The sequence below is a fragment of the Cupressus sempervirens genome, chromosome 8 (genome assembly GCF_028749045.1).
Source record: "Cupressus sempervirens isolate cs-2001-9-10 chromosome 8, ASM2874904v1, whole genome shotgun sequence".
Classification (NCBI taxonomy): domain Eukaryota; kingdom Viridiplantae; phylum Streptophyta; class Pinopsida; order Cupressales; family Cupressaceae; genus Cupressus; species Cupressus sempervirens.
This window is the reverse complement of record NC_143125.1, coordinates 678,347,238-678,373,563: the sequence shown is the minus strand read 5'-3', so window position 1 is coordinate 678,373,563 and position 26,326 is coordinate 678,347,238. Positions and strand designations below refer to the sequence as shown.

The following is a 26,326-nucleotide window of genomic DNA, read 5'->3' as shown; positions in this document are numbered from 1 at the left end:
AACCGTTGAAATTTAATTAAAAATATATTTATTTTGCAAAATTTAATGAGAAGATGCATCTAATAAGTTAATTAAAGACAATACAAAAGAAACAAGCAGAGTTTAGATATATATAAATGCATAGTGCGTACAAAATTGCATTCTCATGCGGAATGCTCATGGCAAGAAGCAAAATAGTAAATAGTTTCAATCTGTCAAACTAGAAGTAAATACTAGAAGTCTAAATACATCAATACAATCACAATTCACATCTTCCTCTTTCCACTTGCACTAGCAGGAAAGTGAGGGGGTCTAGTCCTAGAAGAAGTGCCCCGCACTGGGATAGGGGGTGAGTTGTGTGACTGTGAACTCTATGGCTATGCCTCCTCGCTCGACATCCCTACTGACTGGCTCGACGTCCTGGAAGAGGATGCATCTCCTCCTATATGTGGCACTAGTAATGCCTCATCCTCATCCTCTGAGCCTAAATCATCATCGTCCTCGTCCTCGTCCTCAATGTCATCCATTGTGAACTAAAAATCAGTTTCAACATCCTCCTCCATGGCCTGCCTCTCCAAATCAGCGATCTCATCTAGTGTAAACAATGGACCTGGCTCCTATGCTGTCCAATCAGAATAAGGATCTATCTCATCTAGAGCAAGTGGACCAGGTAGTTCTGAAATCTGTGCCCTTTTTATGCGCAACTTAAGATTATAGTACACATAAACAAGGTCATTAAGCCGTTTTTGAGTCATTATGTTTCTTTTCTTTGTGTGGATGGACTCAAATAAGCTCCAATTGCGCTCACAATGAAATGAGCTACAAGGTTGGGATAGGACTCTGAGAGCAAATTTCTTTAAATTGGGGGTATTGCCACCCCAACTTGCCCACCAAGAATCTGCAAAATAAAATATAAAAAGTTATAAAGCAATAAAAAAAGATAATCAGAAACACTACTTATCAATTAACAAAAGTTTTAAAGTTTGACGCTTTACGTAGTGCTTGAGTAGATCTTGCTCTCTTTGCTAGCATAGAAGAGAACAAAGGACCCCTCGATTCCACAAAGACTTGTTGTTCGGTCACAATAAGGTCTCTCTCCGCTTCATTGGATATCATTCTCTCAATGCATTTAGAGAGACCTTCCATGACCTCTCCATTAGGATCTGAGTAGGAATCATCAACCCTAAAACAAATAGAGAATGATATCAAGTCTTACTACACAACCTTAAAAAGTAAAGTAAAATAAAGTCCTAGTAAAATCCCAACTTCAAGGCCAATCATAGTACCTGAATTTGGGGTTGATGAAGTAGCCTGCTGCATGAATGGGTTGGTGGAGCATATTGTTCCACCTCCTATCAATTATTTCCCAAATGGGGTCAAATCTGAGACTGTCCCCATGATAGTAACTTCTAACAACCTCTTTGGCCCTATCCATGGCCTCATAAAGTCCTCCCGTTGGGGATTGCTACCCATCACATATGTGCAAGACTAGAACTAGGGGCAGAGACATCTACATTTGAAATTTGAAAAATACAAATTAGTTAATAACATAGTAAGTTATGAATTAATAATGAAACTTGAATAAACTAGAAATATAATGTTTTGATTCTTGAAGTTACCTCCACAATCTCCTTAGCCTTTCCAAAAAACCTTTCATCAAAGAGTGTTTGTGCCACAGCCTCTCCTTCAGGCTTCTTTGAGTAAGATGAAGCAACCCAATCAGCAGACACAAACATTTGTTTCAGAGCCAATATGTGGTCAAGAAGAATACTTCGCAATGTCAAGAAGACCGTTGCAAACCTTGTCATAGCAGGTGTCATCAAATCTTTGCCTTTAGTGGCCTTTCTCATCAAACTGAGAACCCGTGGGTGATTATAGATATATTTGGTGACTCGCCTATGTTAGAAGTTGTAATCTTTCCTTGGTGTGTTTATAAACCAAGGTTAGAACTCCTTTCTTTATTATTGTAATATATTAGGATATAAGCCAAGGTATCCTAATATATTTCTTTTTTGTCCTTTTTCCACTACATCTTATTTTGTCATCTAGTGGAATATGTGAGGACAAATATTTATTGTAATTTCTAATTTAGATTATTCCTCCTTAAGAGGAATCTCGCACTTGGCCTCACACACTTATGAATGGTAGCATTCATAGACATGGGAGTTACATTTTAACTCCTCTCTCTCATCTCTATTTAAGAGATGACCCTCTTCTCTCATTTCACAATGAGGTTTCTTCCTCTTCTCAATTACTGTATGAGCGATTGCTCTCTCTCTCTCTCTCTTTTCCTTCTTAGGCTTTTCATGCCTCATTCATAATGTCACAAGGGGTTTTTTTTGCTTTCCCCTTTCCAAATATCTTGTCTCATGGTGTTGGAGCTTGAAGCTTTCTGTCTCCTATTTTATGGTAATATCTTTTCATGCATTTACTCACTTAGATTCTTTCCTGGTTTTGCTTATTTACATATTTCTTTCTCCATTTCTAACAGCCTAGCATCTTCCACAACTAGACTCACCCAATCAAATTTTCCTATGTCCTCCAAAAGAAGGTCAAAGACATATGCTGCACAAAGTGACCAAGAAAGTGTGGGATGCCTCTCTTGGAGGATTCTACCTAAAAGATTAACAAAAAATCAATAATTAGTTACAAACTTTCCATATTTAGTATTTACAAATTACATCAAATCTAAATTGAACAATACCATAGCATTACATTCATGATTCATATTGATTCGAACATAAAAAATTAAATTTACCTGCTGCCACATATGCTACTGCATTATCTGTGATTATTTGCACCACATTCTCTACTCCCACCTCCATGACAACATTCTCCAACATTAAAACCAATGTGGCTGCATTTTTCACTTTGTTGGAGGCGTCAACAGGTTTCTAAAACACCACATCATCTTTGCAAGCAACCAAGAAATTAATAATGGTTCTACTTCTTCCATCTATCCACCCATCAGATAAAATGGTGCAGCCATACTTCTTCCACTCTTTCTTTTGGTCTTCTATCAATACTCTTGCCCTACCCCAACCACTTTGTCAAGCAACCTACAAAATTTAGATGTAATATTAAATAAAGTGTTAATAAAAAATAAGAAATAAGTTATAACAATTAAGATTTAAAATATGACAATGAGCTAAAGTGAATCACAATTATTTACAATTACTAAATAGTAAAATACTAACCTTCCACTCATATCCTTGCGATTAGGCGACTTGTACCCTTTGCCCGATATTGAAATTGCATTCACCATATTGACCCAACAGGGACTATTAGCCGCATTCATTGAGATATTGTTGAAAAACCAAAAATCAGATGTTGCAATATCAGTTTGCTCATGCACCTCCTTGAACCATGCAGTGCCCTCTAATGATGGTTGTGCTCCAGGTGTGTTCCTGGGCACAAAATAACTCCCTATCCCTGATGCAGATGGTGATGAAGAAGTAGGAGATGTAGAAGAAGTGGAACCGGTAAAAGAGATATTTTGTTTGCAGATCCGTGGGCCACAAAGAGATCCTGGTATGTTCTCAAGTGCTTCTTCTTCTTCTTGCATATCAAAAGGAGCTCCTTCAAATTCAGCTATGGCTGCCCTCATAGCTAATTTCGCCCGCTCCCTATTCAATTTTTTCTCTTCAACAGCTACAAGTAGGGCATTGATGAATCTTTTTTCTTCTTCAATTACCTTGAGACAAGTATTTGAATCATGTTTTTTTATGCCTGCAAGGTCGTATTTGAGGCAGTTTATGCCTCTAGAAATAATTCTCTCACATGGAATGCATATCACCTTCCCAACATCATTTGGAACTTCATAGGCATACCGCCATGCCTTATCTCTTGCATTTTTAGGCCGAGTGCCTATATATCCAGATGGGCATGGTGTTTGTGGCCACTCTTCTTGCGGGTTTGTCACTTTTTTTAATGCTTGACCGCTGCCCTACACATAATGTATAGAAAAATGAATAAACAAAGTTAGAACTTAGAAGCTAGGGTTTCGAATGATTCAAACTTCAAACTTCAAACACAGAGTTAAACTTGAAATGATTTTAAATGATTTGAAAACATTTACAAACAACAACAAAAACAAAAGAACGTTTGTTATAAAACTATAAAAAAAATTCAAACTATGATAAAACGAACATACCTAGAAAGAAATTTGTCTTCTAAAACTGGTTAGAATCCTCTAAAATCCACTCAAATCCGCCTTGAATCACTTGCAATAAGCTAAGAATGCCTCCAAACCTTCTTCTCTCCACACCTCAAGGCTCTAGACAATGCAAATACGATAAAGAATGAGAAAAAAAAGCACTTTCTACCCTTTTTAGCCGTCACAGGCCACGGGCCAGTAAATCACGAGTTTTAACAAAAAACTCGCCGAGTTTTTGCCGACTAATCGGCGAGTAAATGCCCTACACCCGAGTTTTTAAATCAGCGAGTCAACTGGTCAAAAACTCGTCGAGTTGGAAAACTCGACAAGTGTTTGAAACTTTCCATCTATGGTTAGAACTATCAAATGTCATGATCACGTGAAAAAGGAAATTATAGTTCACTGTTTAATTCATGTGAAATTGAAATGTTATAATCTGATGAATTTGAAATTGATTAATTGTTTATCATATATACTTATTGATGATGGTAGTTAGCCATTATTACATTTATCAATTAATTCTAATGTTTGATTTAAATGAAGGAACTTGTTATTATTGTGGAAATGTTGCACTGGTGGTTGTAGGAGCAGACAAAGGGGAGAAAGCATTGCTAAACAGGATTCAAGGAATGGGGAACTATCCTAGTCTATTGTCAGATCATCAAGTATGACCTCTAACTACCTTGATGAAGGCTATAGCAACTTCGCAATAGAGTACACCATTGGACAATCATGAGCTACTTGGACAAACATTTTAAAAACAGTAAACATCTAAATATATTGTTAAGAGCAATTACCTCTTTGTTGATCTAAGCTTTCCGACAGTGTTATCATTATGACTTCATATTATTCTTCATTCACGTCAACTTGGCAACCCATACAATTTGGCGCTCTTTTTAACCGAACAAGAGGTCTTGCCAACTGATAATCTTGATTTTAATTGATCACAAGTTCCATCTTTATACCACCGCAGGTGCGGGTGATGAGATATTCATTCTAGTCTTTACCGCAAAACAAGAGCAACTTTCCAGTATTCCGCAAGCAAAGAAGGTGTCCTCTAGAATTTTCCTTTTTTTCCAATCTCTCTTACCTTGTTACTCACCTCGTAATATTCTCGACCAGTCTAATATATCATGCGAGAGGAGCTCGGACGAGTTCTGTTACTTCACCCTTTTGATTAGGTTATGTTTACTTTTCCATAAGCAAGGATTGCAATATTACATTTATAGATATCACAGTATGCGTAGCAAGCAAAAATATCAAAGTTTGTTTACATTTTCCCATTAGAAGGCCAAGCCCATGGCCAAGTACGACTATGTTATTATCAGATCCTATCTTTGTACTTAATTCTTGTAAATCTTTTTTAATTTTGCAAGCTCTGAATACTGTGAGTAGTAAACCAAGTACATGTGGGTGTACGCAGTACTTCTGATATATGAATTCTTATAATGAGACTGTGTCAAAGGATCTCTAGAGTTTGAAAAACTCCAAGGACTCACCAAGGCGGAGAAGCTTTAGAAAATGGGTGAAAAGGAGTAGTTCCCTGCAAGAAAGAACAATGTGATCAGAACTTTCATGATTGGTAAATATCTTAAAATACAACTATTAAAGAGTCAGCTCATGAATGTCCAATGTTATACTCTGTTGACAAGTCGAGTTGTGGTGATTTGTAGCTGATACCCATTTAAATCCATGGCCAAGGTTGTTTAGAGGCATGCTTACCTATGATTTGATCACTAAGAGGTCAATGGTGGGTGCCAGCTAACAGAGCAAAGGTTGGAGGAGGACTATCCTCAACCTTGCCAACTGCTGAGCGGACACTCTAACACTGAAATGCTCAGATGGCTAGGCTGGAGTACCCCAAGCTTAACCCAAGGTAGGTGTTGTGAGGTTTTCACACCATCACCCCAAAATTTTGGGGACCCCCCTTGTTTTGATCACCTTGACAAATTTTTGGATTGTCCAACAATTTTGATTTTTCGAGAATTTTGAGCCTTGGACACTTTCAGGCCAATGGGAGAGACTTAGCTTATTTTCACCCAATTTTTTTTAACATGATTTTCTAGAGCCACCAATCCTATCCTTAGGCCGAACAAATTTCAAAGTTAATTCCAACTTGGCAAGATAAAATTGTGAATTTTGTACTTAGACATTTTCTTTTGAAAATTTGGATATAAGTGTATAAATTTGGCTAATTTTCAAAAATGAAATTTTTGTTAAATTTGGTCTTTTGGAAAATCTTAATTATTTTTTGGTGAAGAAAATTAATTTTTGTGATGGTGAAGTCATTGCAAAATCGATTTTTAGGCTCTAGAGAAATAATTTTATTTGTGTTAAAATGCTAAAATTGCTTAGCTAAATCAATTGGGATTTAAATTGCAAAATTTGGCTTTAAATGGATTAAATTGCCTTGAAAACTTTTTAGCCTTTAATGAAATTAGTAATTTAATATTGAAAAATGGCTTTTGGCTAGCGAAAATCTAATTTTAATGATGTATTAATTACTAAATCTTCATTAAATGGAAACATTTAACACCTCTAAGGCATTATTTCTTTTCTTTTTGCAAGTTTGGTCCAAATGGCAATTTAAAAAGTTAATTTTCATTATGGCAAAATTAATTTTAGCTAAGTATTTAATTGTGGGCCATAATTTTGCATTAATTTTTTGTTTTTCTTGCTCCCAGGGTCCAAGTCGGCTAGCTTGGAGGGAGTAAGAAAGTTGGGTATAAGAGGAGGCCTCTCTCCCATTTTCTCCTCACTTCTCACTTCTCCTTCTCAAGGTCTTGGCGGTTTTGCAAGAGCAGATTTGCACTCTTCTTGCTTGGCGAATTTTGTGGGAGCCGAATTTTGTGGAAGATAAAATTTTGATTTTCAAGAAGAGCTGCGATTTTTGCCCTAGGTTGGGTAATTTTATTTGGAGGTGAATTGCATGATAAATTTCTGATTTGCAAGTGGATTTGAAGTTCTTGAGGTCTAGTCCTAATTCTGAAAAGTCGTTGTACGAATATTGGTTAAGGTGAATTTTAATCATTTAGAGATGAAAGGGGTCCTTAAGCTGACATCCTTCTTTCGTTCTAGTCTAAGGATTGCTTCCCTTGGTTCTACTTGCCTTCTGGTCCACCACTCTACCATCCCGTAATAGGGCGACGAGCAAGGAGGATGTTAGTGCAAATAAGAATCCCAAGCAGACAAACACTAAGAAAGACAAAGAGGATATGATGCCCAAAACACCCTTCTCAAAAATGAAGCGAATAACTGACACCAATATCAATACAGTGGACATGATACGGATGAGGGACAGATCAAAAGAAGGACAATCCCCCTTGGCTATTGGTAAAGGTAATTTCAAATCATTTAGAGTTGCAAGGGGTCCTTAAGCTGACATCCTTCTTTCGTTCTAGTCTAAGGATTACTTCCCTTGGTTCTACTTGCCTTCTAGTCCACCACTCTACCATCCCATAATAGGGCGACGAGCATAGAGGATGTTAGTGCAAGTAAGAATTCCAAGCAGACAAACACTAAGAAAGACAAAGAGGATATGATGCCCAAAACACCCTTCTTCTTGAAAATGAAGCGAATAACCGATACCAATGGCGATACAATAAAAGGATATACAAAAGGTAGTTGCACATCATAGCCCAGGCATCGACACTTCCATTACGACCATGATGAGCGACAATAGAGCAGCCCTTGATTTTGAAGACATCAAAGAAGAGGATGTCAACGAGACAGATTTTTGATCGAGGTTGGATGAGTTGGGAAAGGTTGCTATCAAGAAAAAGCATTTGGGCACCCTTTCCTCTCTCAGTGCTTTTACTAGATTTGCGAAAGAATATGAGAAGGATCATGAAAAGATGCTACAAGCAGCAATCAACGTGGTGAAGTCAATGGAACTCAAGACGAAACACACACCTTGTCCTCCTATGGAAGAAGTTAATGAAAGGCTAGCTAAGTTCATTGCCTTAGCTAAGAAAATGAAAGAAAAGGGAAGATTTATATTAGAAGATCATTTGATGTAAGCCCAAGTGGCAATTTCCCTTTCTTCTAGAATAGGACAAGTGTCTATTTCTGATTGGCCACCATTTTGGTGCCTTCTCATTGGTTACCACTTTTTGCACTTTTTTCATTGGTCCATTGACGAGGTGGCAGCTTCTCATTGGCCGATGGGGTGGCAACCCTAATTAGGGTTTTGAGGATCCAATCTAGATCATTGATTTTGTTTTGATCTCCACCGTTCGTTTTATTTTTGGCCCCTATATAAGGCCATTTGCTCTCATTTGTAAAGTGTTGGGGAAATTGTTGCGATGATAATACCAAAAATTGCTCTCTTTTTCATTGTTGCGATTTGCATGTTGATTAAGAACATTGGATATTATTGCATGTTCTCTACTTCCACTTACTTAGATTTCCTTTCAAGTTGTTGAAGCAAATTTCATTTCAAGTTGCTAAGTAGGAGTGAAGTAGATGGATAGTTGTATGGTAGCATTGGTAAATGTTTGATAGGGATCAATACTAGACCACTAGCATCCTAGCGGCTGATTGGGAAGCTTTGTGTGGTAAACTAGTTTATTATTCCTTTGAATCATTGCACTTGTGGAAGTGAGGCCGCTAGTCAGCTCTCATTAGGTTCGATCCCCGTCCATTTGCTAACCTTCCATTCATAGGAGTAGGAGTAGAATAATGAGTAGCTGGGTAGTCGAAGTTTAGAGAGGGAAGTAAGAAGGAATAGGTCAAGCATTAGAATACATCCATTCGCCTTCCACCATCATCACTCATCCATTCACCTTCCACAACCATCGCTTTCCCATCAACATCATCACTGGCAAACACATTCTCCATTACCACCACCATCAACATTATCTGCCTCCGCACATTTCACAAACCGAGTCACCATCACCTTCATTCCACCAAAGTCCAAGTCATCCTTGACTGAATAGCGTAAGGCCGCCTACGTGATTACCAGCGAATCACGTCGATAAAACTGAGCGAGTATCCAACGGTATAAGGAACATTGGAGTTATACTCATGTCTCATGAGCATTAACTTTTCAAGAGAGGAGTTGTATGTTTGATATCCTATATCGAATATTCAAATCCTAATATGTTATGTAAGTGATAAAAAACTCGCACCACAATAGGGAGGGCCTTTCTTGTTAAAGATTGTGTGGTTATGATTTTAAGGTCCACAGTTGGGAGATTAAGCCTAAGTCAATGCTTCTCCTCTTCTCCGAAAGCCAAGGCTGGATCAAAACAACAGCGGTTATTTCAGTTCATGTATAAATCTGATTTCTTATTTAACCCCTGTTACTTATCAACATAGATTTCATTTCTAATTTCTTTCAAATTAATGTATATGGCTTAGATTAGAATTGTTGGTTTCTTTCAAATGATTATAAATGTTGAGAATATGGTTTTCAGTTCATTTCAAATGATTAAACATGAGTAAGAATACGTTACTTTTAGATGTAGCCATTATCGTGTTAATCTTTGCTTGATGTAGAATCATGCTCCTTTCCTCTAAATGATCAATTAACGGTTATAAATTCTAGGGTACAAATCTGCTTTATATATTTATACTACAAGGTAGGAACTTAAATTTTAATCCCTAGGGCACAAATTAGCTCTTTTTAACTTTAGGGAAATTCGTATGTTACACCTAGATAGTTTGCTTGCACTATGGAGTTGTGGTGGCATTAACAGAGCTTCCAATTTGGGACTCACTATTCATAGTAAGTCAAATTATGGTCAAAGCTATTGTTGACAAGGGCACCGGACTTATGGTATGCATATTGATTGACTCATTTATCACTTGGCTCAGTTTGAGGGACTTACTATTTATAGTAATTCAATTATGCTCATGTTGCTAGTTTTGGCGGTGCACCTGGGCTTGGTATTAGCATACTTCGTTAGTTGGCCCAGTTCAAAGACATACCATTTATAGCAAGTCAGTGGATGTTAGAGAGGACCCTTACCATGTTCGACAAGATGTACAATAGATACAATGGTGAACTCCCACACTCACACAAAAACAAGAAATAATGACTATTTTTTAAATTATCTTACTTTAATTATTAATAAAGTAGTGCTTTATTAATAATTAATGATAAAGTGCCATTATAAAATTATATTTTACTTTGTGAGTCCCCACTTAATTACTTAAGAGTCATTTAACAAAGTGTGTCACAATAATATAATATTAACTTTATGGTTTATGTGCACTTTATTTAAAAAGAAGATACAAGTGTTTAATAAAATATAATTTATATTGTGCACCATAAGGAAGGGTGTAATTGAATTGCAACAAAAGCAAATGGTATCAAAAGCTAAGTAATTTTTAAGTTATGAGAAATGTATTTGAAGATACAAACCGATTTCTCTTTAAAGAATTGTAAAAAGCCAAGGCTAGAGAAGACTTGTGCATTTGTGTGGAGAAGAAATTGAAACGAAGGTTTCAGATTTTGAGCTTAAAGAATTGTAAATTTGTTCAAGTTATTTCAGCATAGTGAATTGGTGAAACACCCAATGAATTGTGCAATTAGAATGACTTCAACCAAGAGTTATCGTTGAGCTTTCCTGAATGAGATGGTGTAGAATTACTTCAGATTTGTGTTGTTTATCAGCAGCAGCAGATTATTGAAAACATGGCTCAGTGGCTGCAATTAGCATTTCAAATTAGCAACCGTGCTTGAATTATACCAGCTGCAGGTTATTTGTCATTTCCTTGAGGGTTTCAGGAAGTGATGTGAGTAATAAAAGGAATTTGTTCGGATTTAAGGTCTCTAATATCTCTAGTTGTGTGTATTGGAAGGGATTGTTATTTGTATGGAGGCAATTCTATGAATTTTAAAGCAATAACAAAGCCCATACTTACTAGATGTTTTATATTATTTGCTTGGTAGTTCAAAGTCTCCATGAATTGCAGATTGACTCATGTTAAATAGTTTGGGAATTGAAAGGATGTATACCAATGTTTGTGATAATGTCTATTGGTTGTAGATACATATTTTACATGTAGAAATCATATGTATGCATTCAAAAAGACAGAAAGGATTGCATTTGCATTTTAGTTCTTTGCCTAGATATCTTAGTAACCATTTGGGAGCATTTAAACTTCACTTGAAACTATTCAAAGAAAACAAAAACAATCTGCAAATAAAAGACAGCAAGATAGAGCTTGCATACAAAGTGATTAACAAAATGTCAAACATCTGAAAAGTAAAGCAATTCGGTGTTTGTCATAATTAGAACCTATTGGGGTTGTTACAGTAGAAACTAAAATGAAAACATTAATGTCTTTTAAGAAAATTATTTTCAGAAATTTAAAACGTATCTTTTTGTCAGGCTTGAAAACAAGCTTGGAAGTCTATGAATTGAGGAATCACCACCGGAAAGGTATGTTGGTAGAATTAATGTTTTGATTTGTTGATGGGCGTAGCATTTTCATACCCGACATAGGCAGTGTATTCCACAGTGGTCCCAAGCCCACCGCCCCAGCAAGGCAATTGATGGCAATGATATTCTGGTTGGTGCCTTCACTTTCATTATTTCTTATGTTCGCATTTATTAAATGGAGCAACCATTTAACATTTGCATTTATTGAAACTTTTCCAAGTTATCAGTCATACAACCTTTTCCAATTGGTAACTTGTGGGGGATGGAAGTCAAGTCTAGTACGTAAGACGAGTTTGATCCGAACATTCCAATGAGTTTTGGATGCTTAAGAGTTTTCTCAACAAATAGAAAAAAATTCTGCATAAGATATCACAATATCCTAGCGGGAAGTTCTCTGCATAAATAGCCTTTGGGTTAATCATACAACATTATATTATAAGTGGCATCATAATCTATCATTCTTGCAATTAAGTAGCAACAATTATCATCATTCTAAGTGTTACTGGAATCTTTTGGAAATAAGTCCCTTGCAATTGGTTTTGGCTAATAGTCCCTATTTCCTAAATATTAACACAAGGGGGCATTAGAAGTGGTATCAAAGCTAATGGGCCTACCAGCCAATGGGAAAACTTTTCAGAGGAGAAGAAGATGAGGAAAATTATAGGGTTGGTATAAACTCAATAATATAATAGGAATACTCAAGAGAGACTGAATCAATTATTGAGTAGGCTAAAACAACTAAACAAGAGTTGCAACAATGCTTTGTAGAGATCAATCCATCAACATTCCAACTTTAACTAGATGTATATCTACAACAAGCTCCACATCAATTATAACATTCCCATCTAAAGAACAACACCAAGAAGGCAATGAACCCACAATTGATCTACAAGATCAATTTTGACAAGATTGGATTTTGTGAGGCTTGCGAAATGATATGCATCTAAGAGATTGCATGGATTTGAGAATGAAGTACTTACCTAAAGGTCATAAAAATCACCACCTTGATATAAGGAAAAAAGTGAAAAGCATGAACACTTAAATGAACAGAGGATGAAGGATTGAAATCCAAAGATTGCTTCAATAATTTCACAGATACAATCCTTAGAACAAATGTCATTGAAAGCAGCAAAGATAGAACAAGTAAAGGGTTTGACAACTACCAAGTATAAAGCATTAGAAAAAGTAAATACAATAAATAATAATCAAGCATTGCAAGAAGCAAAAATATGAGGGAAGAATATATTTTTTGACACCTCTAAAGGATAAAAATAGTCGACTCCTCTCATGACTATTCTATCACAAATAAAGGATACATGGATTCATAAGGATTGTGAGATTATCCTTGCAACATCCCGAGGATCATGCATCGTGGATGACATGGTACTAGGGATCATAATTCAAAATTTGTGGAATTGCTTAATGATAAGAATGTCACCCAAAATCCCCTTTTACCTCTTGAAAAGCACGTGGCAGTCCCTAACACAGCAATGGTCAAAGATGAGAAGAGCAACTTCTCTAATGGCAATAAATCAGAAGTTACATCATGTGTCCAATGTGATCTATTTGAAGAAGCTAAACAAAGAGATTGGACATTGAAAAGTAAGAAACTGAAAATCATAAACAAGGATAGGTCAATAGTTAGATACCATGTGACCCTAGACCATTACAAACAAGAGTTGATAGGTTTATTTTAGGGAACCAGAAAACAGAAGAAGAAATTGTGAATCAAAAGACAGATGCGAAAGCAAATAATGAAAGTTTGGATATCAATAAAATAAAGGCTACAGTTCAACTTGTGAATAATCCTTTATTTAAGATTGAAGCTCAAAAGACATATGATAACCAACCTTTTGAACTAGATAACTAGTCTACTCTAGAACCACTTGATGAAATTGACAAAAAAGCTTGGGATCCAGGTGTTATTTTCATCAACAAGCTTTGGTTTGTATTCAAAGTTGCAAGACAACTCCTAGTAGTATGATCAAATTAGTCATTCTCCAGACAAATTGTATGAGAATACAATTCACAACAAATACACCAGTGGAATTCACTCTTTCACATAAAAATTAAATAGCAAATGTTAGCTAGGGTGTTCCTACGACTATGCACATACTTTGTATGAAGTTATAAGATGATCATTGCTACTCTTGTTTAAAGCTATCAAATTGTCCCAAATGGATTTTAAACCATTGATAATAGGGAGGCTGTTGATAGTGAGTTCTCCAAGTACGATATAGGTTTTAGCTTCCACAACGAACAGTGGTTCCTATAGGCAATCTAATAAATCTAAAATGATAGCAATAGGTTGGAGCATCTAGGATTTTGCTCTTGACTTCTTTTGGAAATGTATCGAAATTTTGTTCTTGTGGCTTAAGCAAGTTGTTCCCTTAATCAAGAATACGACTAACAATGACATCTATTTTGCTTGGAAGTCAAACAATAAACACTCCTTGAGTTTACCAAAGAGGCAATTATAATTTTGACATGAGACTCAAATTATTGAAATCAGTTGCATGGCAGCAACATTATGGTACACTCATAAAAATGATAAGGGAATCAAGAATAGGACTAACAATGACATTTATTTTTCTTGGAAGTCAGACAATGAACACTCCTTGAGTTTACCAGAGAGGCAATTATAATTTTGACATGAGCCTCAAATTATTGAAATCAGTTGCATGGTAGAAACATTATGGTACACTCATAAAAATGATAAGGGAATCTACATTTCAGGTGGAGCTCAAAAGTTGAATATCAGATGATTTATGATGTATAAAATAAAAGGGTTTGAAATCATCAAAGGACATCCTTCTATAGACTTCATGCAAGAATGGATGACTCATTCCATGGATAGTCATCAAAAGATCATTCTTATGGATATCTAAGTGAACTACATTTTGTGCAGATGGTATTACAAACCATGAAACTTGAGATTTACCTTGGTAATCAAACATCGTAGCAAAAAGATTGTTAAATAGTATGATGAAGGTGAATACACCTTGTAGATCAAAATGACAACGTGAAGCAAAGGATGTGCACTGGAATCTTCTATATATTTAATTGGGATCCCTGGCATCAACTTGGCAACTTAAGAATGCTTATGAGCAAGCTCTTTCCAAGGAGGGGACACTACAATGTCCCCATTTAAACAAACAATCATTTCTCTAAATATCTTCATAAAGTATTAAGGTTAATTATTGAGGGAATGGTGATCATACCTACTATTGATCAAGCATGACACCAATGACACATCCGTACATAAAACCAAATGCTCAAGTATGCCCTAGAACTTGTCCCTACATGTAATCAAGGTTTTGAGTTAAGCTAAGTAATAAGACGTCCCCTCAAAGGCGAATAATTGTAGCAAACTATAAAGGTAATCTCGTCCATTGACAATTTTTCATAATTTCTGGTCCCGGAAAATCAAAAGACTGCATTAAACAATTCTATATATCTTTGTTATCTTAGGAGCAGTTAGTTCCATTATGCAAACTATTAAGATAATATCTTTAATAACTTTATTAAGATATTATCTGCTTAGTTAAATACTTTCTATAATGGTCAACTACTTGTCTGTAGTCCATCTTTCAGTCTAGATAGGAATGTTTCCCATCCCATCTCTTTTGTCTTCAGTCCAGATAGGAATGTTTCCTATCCTCTCTTCAATTTTGTTTCTAAATTCGTCTTTAGTCTACGTTGTTTCTTTTAGAAACAACATCCTTGTAATTCTTGATAAGGAATACATTTCCTCTGTTAATCAATCAATCATCCAAAAATCCATTAATCTGCCAATTCTTGAATCTTGTAACATGTTATCAAAGCGAATACTTAAATTTTTTTGGAAAAAATTATAATTTCTTCTGGAAATTATTTGTTTCAATTTTTTCAAAATTATTTCTGTCAATTTTTCAAAAACCCACCTAGGGTTTTTTTTGCGTGGAGAAATTCGAATCAAACCCTCTGAACAAATCGCGTTTTCTTTGCAAATTGCGTCTTTCGCATCCTGTGTGGGTTGTCTCGTCTTCAACAAATCTACAAATCGCGTGTTTCTGCTACTTGATTTCCCTACAACTCGTGATTTTTGGAGGAACCTTGCGATTTGTTGTTGTATAACTTTTAAATCATGTTTGTTCTTTGTCTGGCAACACACCGGATTTTCCTAGGCATCTAGACTGCATATCAATGCAATTTCCTCCCGCCGGATTTAAGCAGAGTTTTTTCCATGCAATTCAACTCAACCTTTTTTCTCTCCAACTGAAGCCGTAAAATCCAACTGGTTTTCTACCTTTTTTGGCGACATCTCAGCCTGTAGTCATGCTCTGGGCAACAAATCAGACGTTTCTTTGATCTCTAATCCGACGGCTAGGGTTTTGCCCAAAACCCTAATTTTTGGGGTTAGGAAAAAAAATTTGCTTGCAGATTCTGCATGGGTTTTTCAAGAGCTCAATTGGGTTGTCGTCCAATTTTTCTAGGTGCCTCGATTTTTGAGCCAGCGGATCCAGAAAATGACAACAAATTCCTTCTAGGTTTTTCGTCTACTCTTCTAGGCACTTGTCATTTTTCTAGGTCAGCCTCAACATTGCCTCGAACTTCATGCAAATGGCATCTTTGACTAATCTGATGTTGGAGGGCAATCTACGATTCAATGGCCACAATTATAATCACTAGAAGCAACACATGTTAACCATCTTCTAATATCATCGTTTGGATGAGCTTATTCTAGGCACAAAGACTCGTCCGACCTCCGACCAAGCAAAACAGGACAAGTTTGATGATCACAATCGAGAGGTTGTTATGCTTCTTAAGCTCTCTGTTATCGATGATCAACTACCGCAGATTCCTTCCGGCAAGTCAGCTGCAGAAATTTGGAAATATCTGAAGGAGCTACATGAAACATCTGACAAAAGTCGGGCATTCTTTCTCAAGAATCAGTTGTTCTCCATTATGACGAATGAACGTATGTCCTTACAAGAGCATCTGACAAAGATTAAGGACATCCGCGATCAGCTCGAAGCTATTGATCGGAAAATGGAGGAAGAGGATATGGTAGTCATCACTCTGAAAAGTCTACCATCATCTTATGAGCACTTCATAGAAACACTCAACATTACGTCAACTAATGTTGACCTGAAGTTTCCAAAATTATGCACCAAACTTCTGCAGCAAGATCGTTGGAAACAACAGTTTGGCAACACTACTTCTACAGCCTCCTCAGAGCAAGCATTTGCTACAAAATCCTTTCAACAGAACATCGGCAACCATCAATCTTCTCAAACTTTCCAACATCAACCTTCTCCTCAATCCCTAGATGGCTCTACAAAGCAAAATGTACAATGTAATTACTGTCACAAGTTTTGACCATATGAAGTTCGAGTGCTGGAAATGTTTGGCTGCCCAAGCAAGGCAAAATGCTTCCCAGCCAATAGCACAAGTTGTCGAGCTTCCTGATCAAGGCGAAGCTGCATTTTTCACCTTCTGAATCTGTTTCTATTTTTATGGGTTTGTTGATTTTCTCCTCAAAAATCATTTCATGTTGTCTGTAATACGTAAGGTTGTGTGAGATTTTGGGTTTTACCATTTTTTCCACAAAAACAAAGTTTTGTAATACCAATCTGTTTTGAGTCATAGCACTCTTCTAGCAAAGCTTCTTGGTTTCAGCATTCTGTAGATCTAGGGAGGGTCTCAGTTATCCCAAAATGTTTCGACATCCGTGCGTTGACCATTAAGGGAGGGTATTAAGATAATATCTTTATTAAGATATTATCTCCTTAGTTAAATACTTTCTATAATGGTCAACTACTTGTCTGTAGTCTGTCTTTCAGTCTAGGTAGGAATGTTTCCTATCCTGTCTCTTTTGTCTTCAGTCCAGATAGGAATGTTTCCTCTCCTGTCTTTAGTTTTGTTTCTAATTTCGTCTTCAATCTACATTGTTTCTTTTAGAAACAACGTCCTTGTAATTCTTTATAAGGAACACATTTGTTCCTCTGTTAATCAATCAATCATCCAAAAATCCGTTAATCTGGCAATTCTTGAATCTTGTAACACAAACAGCTATCATCATCTTATCAATATCATGCAGATATATAGCTGATATCCATCAATCATAGACAAAGGATCGACATCTCAAATTACACAGAGGCAACGTGATGACCTCCAAGTACTATTATCTATTTGAAAGAAGCAGCTCACATTGCAATAAATGATAATGTTCAGCAACGTAACAATGTCATCTCCTTGCATATTAAAAACGAAATAGTATCCCTTAAGAGCTAAGAACTGTGAGCGGCTTACTAGTCATGAAAAAAAATTATATTTGAAAATGCAGAGGCAGTGATCAGACATAAAAGAACCATTTGCACAAATTAATTATTCTTCATGGACAAGTGTGATTTGAAAGTAGCAATCAATCATGGAAAGCAGCGATTAGTATACATAACCAATAATATGAAAAGCCGTGATAAAGGAAATAAGCATTGTTTATGAAAAAAGGCAGTTAAGGGAAAGATATATCTCTTAAACATTCAAAGGATGCAGACATTCGGTATTGTAAGATATATAATGGGAATCAGTCCCGGTCTGAAACACGTCATTGATTACTAATTTACTTCTTATTTTTTATGCATCCTTATCAGATTGTTCAAGTGAGCATCACCCTTTGGTGAATTAGGTTGCACATAATTAAGGTAGGAAATCAGGAAGAGCACCACTATTGCCTATTTCTAAAGATCAGATCAGATATAAAAATATTATCACTATAAGTGATATTCAAGGCAATTGCATACATTTAAGGGCGGAGATCAGAAACAGTAATAACACAACTATATGCAATATTGAATATTCTTGCAAAAGTTAAAAAGACAGATCAGACTTAGCAATACATTGCTGTGAGTGATATTGAATATATTTGCATACTCAGAGTCATAGATATATCAGGAGCAGCAAGACTCCACGTGGATATAAGCGATAGAAGCAGATTGAAGCATATTTCTCTGTGCTGCATCAGAGATAGCTATCAATGGCATTGATTGCGCATTTCATATTGTTTACCAGAAGTGCAAATCAGATATATAGATTACAGATGGATATTTCATATTGCTAACAGAAGCGCTTGATGGATATTCTATACATAAATCACTGACAAGAATCTGAATTATTACAACAATATTATGATTGATTTACTTGTTGATTCTTATCAAAGGTGCAAGGAAATAGTGCATGTCTTAGATTTGATGTTAAATGCTATTATATTATGTAAATAGAGGTTAAAAGAAACACAGAAATTGGATTATAAACAGATTGAAACCTGATTAAGCCCAATTTGGAAGAAAATTTCCAAAGTTTGAAGATCCCCCTCCTCATAACACCATCTCGTTTCTGTTTTACAAAGGTCTAGCGCCTTTCAGAGTTCTTCATAGATACCTTACAGTTACACATATAAGAGCACACCTAAACACCTATTCGAATACTACTCTCCAACCTTAACAATCACACGCAGACCTCCTTAAGACAATGTGATTGAAGCAATTAGGTATAATAATCCGATTACAACAGAAAAAAACACCAGGTAATGTTCCTTGTGGGGTGAAAAAACCCATGAATTACAAGAGAACATTGTATGTAAGCCCAAAAAGCTTTCACAAAGCGGAAACTCAAATGCTACTATTCATTTGTTCTCTATAGGGTGTCTTTTTGCCTTATTTGGGAAAGTTTTACAGCAAATAAATTTTCCCTATAAGTACAAACAGATCGATGACGCTTCAGGCTACAAAGTGATAACAGCCTCATTATTTTTATTTTTTCATGATTTTGAAAGTTTCATGAGTCTTTGAATCACTCAAGTGACTTTCTTCTCTCACTACTTTAATCAGAGTTCTCTACAATTCTATTTCCAATATTTACCACAATACTTGAGCCTTCACATTTATGTTAGTCTTATTATTGGAAATTTTCATGTGTACGTTCGGTGGCAGTGTTAACCACTTTTATTACTTGATCTAAAGCATTTCAGGTTGAAAAGGATGTCTTGCTTCTCATTATACATCAAATATTTTCACATGGTCTAAAGAACCCCAAGTTTCAGTACATAAATGAGAACACCTAAATGCTGATCTAAATGCTGATCCAATGGCAGCTTTTAACATATTACCTGTAATGTCCCTTTTTGAGATATTCCTAATTTTTACCCTAGAACAACAATTCCAACTTATGATGAGAACTGAAATATATTTATAAAAATAGTTTTATAAAAAATGAGGAAATTTAATTATAAATTCAATTTATAACTCTATGAATAATTCAGAAGACAGAACAAAACTTGATTTTCTGCTATAATCCTCTTTTAGATTGTCTTGGTGAAGATCAAAAAGTTATGATAATATTCAGATTGTTACATGATACATCATAGGGTCATTAATATTCACATCAATTAATCATAGCATCATTTAATATTCATTACATCATTAATATTATAATCATAGCATACTCCTCATAAACCACATCTTGAGTTCCGTGGAAATATTCTTACAAAAGGCAATATCAAGGCTGCTCCTCCTTGAATTGTCGAGAATATGGAAGATGGGCCACTCTTCTACCTCGCCGTCTACCTTGGAGGCTGGTCATCCTCCTTGATCAAGCCCAAGAGCATGGAAGGGAGTCTGTCCATTCCATCTCCTGTTCAATTTGATAAGAGCATGAAAAGTGGGTTGTCCTTTCACCTCTCATGAACTTGGAAGGTTGGCAACCATTCCTATTTGCAAAACACTTCCACAAATTTAAAACTGATTTCTCAAAGAATTTGCTAGACTATTGATGGAGTGAGATTCAATACCTTGAATAGTATTTGAATGTTAGTATGAATGTTCCCTAAATGAATTTCTAAAGTTATATGTATTTTTGAGTATTATCTACTCTTGAATTAAGGTCTGATTTGCTTATCTCTTGTAGATGATTCTCTATTGATTTATGATCTTTAAAGTTGAGAGAGATGTGCATATTTAACAATGCTGCCCCATTAAGGAGTCGTCATTCTCTTTCTTTAATAGTTGGCCAGTAATAATAATTAATAAATCTCAGTCAGCCCCTCACTATATCTTTCTAATCTTGGTTGACCACCTTTGAATCACTATTGATTTCAATGCCTGGACTTATTCATATGGTCAACCCCTTTGAATTGCTACTTCCTATTACCACTGCCTAGGCTTATTATTAATAAAGCCTATGCGTTGTTTCTACTAAGGGTTGCAGACCCTAGTCTGGCAAGGGTATGACATTATTGGGAAAATAGTTCAGCCTAATCTCATGGTCTAGAGAAAGGCCCAACCATCTTATATGATTTGTGTTAATGTAAATCCACCTACTACAATTTTGGTATAATCCAAATCAATGTTATACCTAACAAGACCTTAGTGATTCGCAAAATACTGTGCTGACAATTTAAATGCCACACGAAAAATTCTAGGATGCTTGAATGTTGTGGGCTAACTCAACAATGAACCACGTTAGCAACATCACTAAGTGCATCTTGGTCTAACTTAATAGAGCTTAGGTCTGCACACTAAGTAAACCAAGTTTGGACAATTTTCCTATCCTCATCTTTAGTGGGGGGAAAACCCCTTTTGACTTGGCTCAACTATCACTGACACAAGGTGAGACTCACTCATGCAAGAGTAATCATTTAATCTCCATGAAAATTCCTTTAGCTCCATTGCATTATATATGTGGATATGTGAGCAATTTGAAAGCATGAAAGAAACAAAGATAAAGAATAACAAACAATCCTTCATATTTTCAAGAGAATGGCAAGGTTAATAACTTAATATACACATTTATAAAATTGATGATAAAATTTATATAGTTTCTCTACATTTCTCTCATAATATGATTCTATATCTAAATCCTTCTTTAATACTTTTTCTATTAGACATACCACAGTTGAGTTTTAACAATTTTAAATATTGAACCCCAAATATTTCCCAACATCTAGATCACATTCTAACTTTAAAGGAATTCCTGATATATCATGTGGAATTAGTAATTTTATCATCTTAAATTCGCACTTCTAGAAGCTTATAAGAGAAGACTATTCAAAAAGTGAGTTTTCATGATGAGTTTTTTTACTCAGATAATGGATTGAACAGCTTAAGGCAAGATCTGAGAAATAGTTTGACTGGAAGTTTTGAATGTTCGAAAGATGATGGTGTGCACCAAATGAGAATAAACTTAGCTTTGTAAGCTGCAAATTATTAAAAAAATAAAAGAGAGGACAAAATGACACAAACAATTACCTATCAGCTGTGATGCCCCCCACACAGGAATTAAGAGTCAAAGACAATTAAGAAAAAGAGTTCGGTTTAAACCATATGTATGAAGATATGCAAGGTAACCAAAAGTTTGCAAGAGCAAGTTTTCTTATATTTCCTAACTACTCCAACCCATTAAATGTCTCAGTGCAGTGAATTCGTGGTCCTTGTAACCATTCTCAACATCTTTAACGATCACCACAGAGTGGATTATAATCAATTCTAAAATACACAAACCAAAAACACTTCAGAATAAGAGAAATCATAGATAAGAGACTACCTGCTTTTTCCTCTTGCGACTCATATTTCGTAACTAATCTGAAAGAAAAAGAAAGCATTTTAATATTTTATTTTCTACAATGTGAAATAAAATTGATAATTAAACAATATTACGCTTTTTAAAATAATTCCCTGCTGTATTTACCTTGATGGAGATTGCACCCTTCCTGGAATTTCTATCATTTAGTTGTTGATTTCAATTCCAAACCCTGCAGCAAGTCTTCTTGATGCATCTCTGAACTCTTCTCCTATTTGAAAGCATATCTCTGAAACATAAAAAAACTTTTTTCTGGTAAACTTAAATTTACAGAAATAAATAAGTAGCATGTTTGCAAATATTAATATAGTACCATAGTTACACCACCCTGGGGGATAGGGGGACGGCGGAACGGGGGGACAAGTTTCCGGGACAAGGGGACAGAGGTGCCTTAATTTGGGGACAGTGGGGGGATGGCGGCGGGACGGTGGCGGGCGATAGGAGGGGTGTGTATATATATACATATGGTACATTAAATTGCTAGTTATCAAAAGATGTATTGCAATATAAGATGTAAAGATGTAAAAGGGTAAATACTTGAACATTGGATGGAATTGGAACATTGAACATTGAACATAAATAGTCGAATCAACAAATAGTCAACATTGGGACGTCCCTCATCCTCGGCGGAGGTGATGAAATTTGGTGGCGCCGCTGGGGACAGAGGGACGGAGTCCCCAAGTCCCCAGTGCATCCAACTCTCCGGAACGTGGGGCAAAAAGGGGGGGGATGCGTCTCCGTGTTACTATGTATAATACATATAATGCCCCTTACAACATTTAATGAATGGACTTCTAAGATACATTTCGTTGAATAATTGAAACAAAATCCGTAAAGCAGTCTCAAATCAATTTTACAAAGGCAAAGCGACTAAAAATTCTAACACCAAATTCAGAAACTTGCCTTCTTGTTCTCTATCTGCTTTCATGTGTAGGCAGATAAGTTAGATTCAATAGACCTAAACACTATTGTTCAATCAAATGTTTCATATAAGGTTGATCCTTTTAAAAAAGATCCAAGCAGTCATCAACAAAACCCGTCAATTAACTCTAAGGGATTGAAATAAATCTTAAATGTTCTAAAGTTCCTACACCACCAACAAACTAGCTTTCCATTCAATTTTGAGGAGTTACCTCAATTGAAATGCCTTTTTTCTTATCCTTGCTACCAGTTTCAACTGCTGGAAATCCTCTAAAGACAAGGCATATATTGTATTGCTTTTGAAAATAGTCTGTTACAGCCAATTGCTCTTCGGTATTATTAAATTTGTTGAAGAAAATCAAATAGAACTAATTACACGCCCTTTAAGCAAATTATTGAGCCATCAGATATTAAACAACAAAATAAAGTAGAATCCTTACTAACCAGCTCTTAATGCGATAACCAAGTTTGACTGAGTAGTTTCTACATGGAGACATCTCAGTAACCTTTTCAACTGCAAGAGAACTGAAGCTGTGTTTAAATAAGCAATTACACAAATATTTAAAAAAACATCGTAAATAGTAATAACGGTTGTAACAAAAACTAGCCAAGACCAAGATTCGGGAGTCGAAAAAATCATAGAATACCCAAGGGAAATAAAGGAATTTAAGAATCAAAATATATTTCCAAAGAATCCCGTGAATAAGTAACTTTCTTTAAATATAGATTATATGGTATTATAGGACACCAAATCCAGAACATAAGCTAATCAAGGCTGAAAAAGATAAATTCGAATCAAATCAGTTCAATTTATAATAGATAAATGCACTAAACATCACCTGAGGATTAACCCTATCTCACCGAAAGTCAGCACAAATATGGCCACAACTACAGTTCTTAAGAGTGCTACCAGCTCTCAGAATAAAAAAGGTCAAGAAAAAGGTTTAAATCAGGATATTGCCATACCAAAATTCAGAGTTAAGGGATTTTGCTCTGCAAGCAACACAGATTGATAGAAACCCCGATAAGCCACGAAACCTCCTTGCTTATCTACCCAAAATGCTCCCCAAAAAATGACAACCCTTTTCTACAAAGCTTCGAAAATATTAAAAATATATAAGCGGGATGTAGAGTTTTACAGTAGACGTAGAACTTCGTCACGTTACAGAGAATCCTGCACGCACAGTACTACGTAAATAGAGAATGTTTTTTTGTTGAGTCTTCTTAAACGCCTTAGGGGAGAGGACCCAGTACTTGAACATCTTAAATTTGTGCTTATCAAAACCTTACGTAAAAAAAATCAAATCACTCCCAATTTTTTACACCAGCTTATTTTGCGAGTCGTCTACTTATAACTAAGATTTCAAGTCCATGTCACTCATTATGATGCCACATCAGCATGTTTTTTGCCAAGTTGTTCAAAACAGCCCAAAAAAAAAGTGAGACCAATGGTCGTGCATAAAGGGTACCCATAGTTGAACAACTGACATGGCATCACATCATTGGTTACTTTTTAAATCAAGGGGTACATTTTCATTTTTTTTGGTAATCATCATTGTACTAACAACTTTAAAGTCACAAGTATTGGTGCAATGTTGTCAAAAAAATTGGACATTAAGTCAGCAAGTGTAGGTATAAAGTAAACAATTTCTATCACAACCATTAGAACCCGTTCAAGTACTGGGTCCTCTCCCCTATTCATGAATATATATTGCAATTCCGCAAGATTCCAGAAAAACCGCATTCAATATTTAAGCTAGGATTTAAAATATAAAGAATTATAAAACTGGCAAAATATAATTGACAGTTCTATAATGCTTTATATTTTAAATACTAGCTTATATATCGGAATTTGTCGGAACAGCAATATTTTGATTCATGAACTGGGCGTTAGAAGACTTAAACAAAAAGACATTCTCAAATTACGTAATACCATGTGTGCTCGAAGCTTTTATGCTTTAGTTTCTACTCTTTCTATTTCCCTTCAGAGGCATTAATTGAAAACCAACTAAAAAATAATAATTGCCTGCGCAGGAAGAAAATAAAGTACAAAAACTTCAAGCTCACCAAGATTGCCTCAGGGCTTGACCGTGTAGAGCCTCATGTGTCCGTGACATGCAGGTTTGGCATATTGAAATGTCTCCGCCTGCTGCTTAAATGTTTTCATTACGACGCTGTAACTGCAAAATAGAGATGTTCAGAGATCATGTGCACATCTCATTTAAAAAATTGAAAGCGCTTACGTACAAAACAAATATCCAGGAAATGTTATAGATAAAACTCTTAAATAACCTCAACAATATCCGAGATCCCAACACAGAACGAAGAAAAGACTTATAAAATCAGTCAAAAAAATCATAAAGGGCAACAGAAAAATTAAAGAGTCAAAATATATTTCCGAAGCATCCCATGGATAAGAAACGTTCATTAAAAACAAATTATGGTGAAGGACATAGAAACTAATCTAAGGATGAAAAAGATAAATTGAAATCAAACACCTGAAGATTAAAACCCTATCTCATTGACAGTCGTAACAAGTATTGATAGAATTGAAACTTCAACGTAATGCTAAACTTTTACATAAAAAGCAAATATACTTGAAGTAATAGAATAACCTCAAAAAGAACTGAGATCCGAACAGAGGACGTACGAAAAAATTATATTCTAGACACAGAATCGAACCCACGACCCACTGAAAAAAGTCTACAAAATATTAAACCAGCTCGAAATCAAGGTTTTTCTCGAGACAAATGAAAGTTAGCTGGCTTTCGGCGATGAAGCGCGAGCTTCTATAATACCTTTTAAAGCTTTAGGCGGCGCAAAAAGCATGAAGCATGTTTCAACATATGATTTTACGCCACGTAGCTAAAAGGTCATTTTGTCGAGCCGCCATGCGCTTTATCCCCACTCGTCCCGAATCGAATATGTATGGCGTCTCGCTATCCCTCGCGAAGACTTTTCCCAACACGTTTACAAAGAACCAAAGTTTTTGTCCGACTTTCCAGATGGAACGTTGGCGATGTAATCAGCGGTCGCCGGAACCAATCTGCGACTTCCATGTGGCGGAAGTGGAATTTTTAGAAGTGTAAGCCCTCTACTTTTAGTCGGTGGCAAAGTGCGCTATAAGAAGTACAGTTGTTTGTAATATTTAATTTTAAAAAACTGTTGTTAATGCCCTTACACTATCGTTAGGGCTCGTCATAGTTTAATACTATTATAATGAGAAAAGTCTACCAGTCTCAATTAGGGAACTAAAAGTCAT

General features: G+C 35.8%; 1 long non-coding RNA gene across 6 annotated transcripts in view; it reads right to left on the bottom strand.

Moving 5' to 3' along the window:
• Positions 1-25,852, bottom strand: part of LOC149544261 (uncharacterized) — a 182,091-nt gene extending 156,239 nt beyond the window's left edge. For 2 of the 6 annotated variants that reach the window (XR_016355275.1, XR_016355272.1), the window contains exons 1-3: positions 24,204-24,294; positions 22,252-22,372; positions 22,108-22,145 (exon numbers count right to left, since the gene is read on the bottom strand). This is a non-coding gene — a long non-coding RNA (uncharacterized LOC149544261). The other 4 variants (XR_016355274.1, XR_016355271.1, XR_016355273.1 and 1 more) reach the window with 3 other exon arrangements.
• Positions 25,853-26,326: the final 474 nt, after the last annotated feature.